The sequence below is a fragment of the Mastomys coucha genome, unplaced genomic scaffold (assembly GCF_008632895.1).
Source record: "Mastomys coucha isolate ucsf_1 unplaced genomic scaffold, UCSF_Mcou_1 pScaffold21, whole genome shotgun sequence".
NCBI lineage: Eukaryota > Metazoa > Chordata > Mammalia > Rodentia > Muridae > Mastomys > Mastomys coucha.
In genome coordinates this window covers 26,258,782-26,262,178 of record NW_022196904.1, presented here as the reverse complement: position 1 = coordinate 26,262,178, position 3,397 = coordinate 26,258,782, and the positions used below count along the sequence as shown (strand labels likewise).

Below are 3,397 nucleotides of genomic sequence, written 5' to 3'. Positions count from 1 at the left end.
CGGTGAGAAAGAGAGAATGAAAGACAGAGAGACAGAGACAGAGATGGAGAGAGAGAGAGAGAGCACTTTTTTCCAGTGTACTTCAGTGGGCCCCTGCTGACAGTAGTCACCAAAAGAGGAAGTGCTAAAGAAGAGTTGAGCTTCTTAGCTCTACCTAGAGCAGGCTTGAAAATGACAGAAGTGGGTCCTGTGGTTCACGCCCAGCCCTTTCCAGGCCGGCAAGGCAGCTAAACAATGTGGACCCTGGGCTTTTCATTTCTGTGGGGAGCTCCAGGGGCTTGGGCCAGCTTCTGCTATTGTCCACACGGGGAGTGGATGTGGGCACAGCAAAGGAAGAGAAGGCGGCTTCCATCCACCCGGGGAGGCCTGTTCTTAATGGGTGGGGCCAGAAAGCTAGAAAAATAATAAATAAAAACAAAAGTGAAGAGAAGAGAAGAGCTCGGGTGCCAGAATGGGGCTGGCTGTGGCTGTGGCTGGCTGAGTAATGGGTTCCATATTTGTCTGGCTCTGTTTGCAGCCACCAGGATCCAGGGCGTACAGTGGGCCTTGCAAGGGCCAGAGGGGACAGAACAGCTGCTGGCAGACTTAGCATACCCTTGGGATGGTCCTGCTCCTCTCTGGGCACCACATGGGCAGGATGGGGCAGGAAGCATACACCCCAGCATCCCCAGCTCTCCTCTGCCCACTCCCACCCCCAAACCCCACCCCTGCTCCAGGCTCCTGGGCTCCTGCCTGGCCTGCACAGATTGTTCGCGTTATTAATGCGTTTTCCCAGAGATTCCATCTGGCTGTTTAATTGTTCTGGGATGGGGCTAGGATGCTTTGATAGTGAATTGGTTTCTTTCCTAGGTTACAGCTTTCGTTAAAGGCTCCGTCCACCGGGAAGGATGAGCGTGGGGAGGGGTAGGGCTGAGAAAGAAGAGGTGGCATTATAGAAGCAAGGGAGAGATGGTGGGTTAGGGGAAGGAGTGAGGTAAGGGGGAAGGAAGAAAGGGCCATGCGATGGGAGAAAAGAAGGGGTAAAAAGAAACGAAAGAAAAGAAAAGAGCTTCCTCTACCAGCAGCACAGCAAAGCAGCAGCTAGAGCATTAACATCATCCGGGCAAGGGTCCTTCACATCTGCAGAAGGCCCATGGACACCTTGGAAGAAGTTGCTTCTTAGTTAAGGAAGATCAGAGTTTCTGCTCCCCTTGACCTTCAAGATGAGGGGCCCCCTCCCCTCTTGTGAAATCAGCAGCTTGTGGAGGCCAGGCAGGTTCCACCTGGGCTGGGAAGGAAGGGGTGGGAAGCCTGGGAGGGGTGGACACTCCTCACCCTTCCCAGTGGCTCATGGCAGGTGTCAGGGCCAAACCCCGTGTTCACAGATTCCCAGGAGATCCAAGAGATAAGGGTGACATCCGTGACAGCGTTAAGCTATCTGGTGGCAAAGGAGTCACCGCCCTCGTTTCTCTCCTGGAGGCTGCCAGGGGACCGGGGGCTTAGGAGTGTTCTGGAGAAAGAAGTGGTCCTGCAGCCAGGCAGTGTCCTGGGCAGGGCACATGCCTGGCAGAGGTTTGCAGGCATTTGAGGACAGGGTCCATGGGGGGCTGGCCTCATTAGATACTGGGCTTATCCAGGCTGCTGTTTCCATATCAAGAAAAGCCCCTTAGTGCATTTGTTACCCTGACATGGTGACATGGCTTGGGGCCACAGGGTTGTCAGCTCCCCAAGGCAAGACCTGAGTCTATCCTCAGTGGTGCCTTAGTCCTGGGCACAGGCCCTGGCATAAGAAGGCATTTAATGAATATTTAGGGGTACATTCAGTTACTCATGAAGTATGAATTCCCTGGAAGGCCACTCCCAGCCAGGCATAGAGCACACACTGGACAGGGCCACCCCAAACTGTACCCCCCCACACCCAACACAGACCACACTGGCGGTATCCTTGATTGGGCCTTCCTGTTCCCAATTCGGCCTACACTGAAACTTGGGTTGGGTGTGCAGGAAGGATGATGCCCTTCCGCGAGCCCCTGGAGAGATGACCACCCTCATGTCAGGTGGTAGGGAAAGGAGAGCAGGAGGTCCCCCTCCCCCGTTCAGCCTAGGACCTGTTCTGGGAGCAAAGGGGGATTCAAGGATCATTCCCTGTAAACAAGAAAAACTGGAATCCACACTGAACTCAGAGAGGGTTTGCTGGGGACGGCAAGCCACGGCCTGCCCCAGCCTCCAGGCAGGCGGTGGGGCTCTGCCTCCCTAGTTCCCAGGCTGACGGGGCAGGCCACCGCCTCCTCACTGGGCTTTGGCCTTTCCTCTGCCAAGGGCAGCCATGGGTGAAGAGGTGGCAAGGCACAGGACAGAGAAGGTGGTGGGGGAAGGGGTTGGTGGGACAACTTAACCACAAAGTCTGGTCCCACTGAAGTTTGCAGGATTTAAAAGAACTTGTCATTGCTCACCAACATATACTGTAAGCTGGCTCAGCAATCCCACTCCAGGTGAAGAGCCCAGTGGCCTCTGGGTTCCCGCAGGGATGGCGATGAAGGGCCACCTTTTCCTTACCTGCCTGTTACTACAGCCAACTGGATATCTGCACCTCGTGGGCAGTTGTAGCAGTGGATATGAAATCATTAGAAGCTAATCCCCTGTTTGCTGGGATGGAGAAAGTGGGGCAGCTGAATTCTCACAGATGATCTATGGGTTGCTGCCCCCCTCCCTAGGTAGGCTAAGGTAAGGCAGGTACAAAGGGGGCTCAGCTGGAAAGCTGCTGCTCTGGGCCAGCCAGCACCAGAGACTGGGAAGTGAGCAGGGAGGGTTGAAGAGTCCCGTTCTCCAGGGCTCCACTGAAAGGCTGGGCAAAGGTGGTGTGAGCCTTGTTCTCTAGAGCTGGAGCTGAGTGATTTGGGAGTGTGGCCAAAGGGTCCCTTAAGCTGAGAGCTTCTAGGTGGGCTTTCCCATCAGGCAAAGGGGTTCTCTTCTGGCTCCCTCTTCTTCTAGGATGCAGAGAGAGACTGTGACCCTAAGACAGCACTACCGCTCCACCCCCGAATTCCAAGGGACTCAGTCTTTAGACTCAGCACGGTCTCAGCTTAGTCCTTACCCGTTCCCTGACTGCCACAGGACATCACCACAGTAAAGAGAGACTCCAGAGATGCGAACTTAGGACCCCGGACACAGGAAATGCTGTTTCAAACGGAACCCAGCCCAGAGCAAACCTCACAAGTGGCTTCTCTCTGGTTTTAAAAAGACACCAAAATTGAGTTTGATATGTTTATATTATAGATATAATACATACGACATCTAGCATGAAACTTTGTGTCCCCACCCCACCCCACCCCAAAAAAAAAGAAAAGAAGGAAGCAGTCAACCCCTGCTCCCAGCCGCAGGGGTATGTTCGAATTGGCTGGAGGTGGCCTTTTTTCCA

The 3,397-nt window shown here is 54.3% G+C and overlaps 1 protein-coding gene across 1 annotated transcript in view; it reads right to left on the bottom strand.

Annotated features, from left to right (window-relative positions):
• Nucleotides 1–3,229: 3,229 nt before the first annotated feature.
• Cebpa (CCAAT enhancer binding protein alpha) overlaps nt 3,230–3,397 on the bottom strand; it is a 2,784-nt gene continuing 2,616 nt past the window's right edge. Inside the window, exon 1 of the mRNA XM_031386188.1 lies at nt 3,230–3,397. This exon is cut by the window's right edge and continues 2,616 nt beyond it. The gene's annotated coding sequence lies outside the window, so the exon portion shown is untranslated.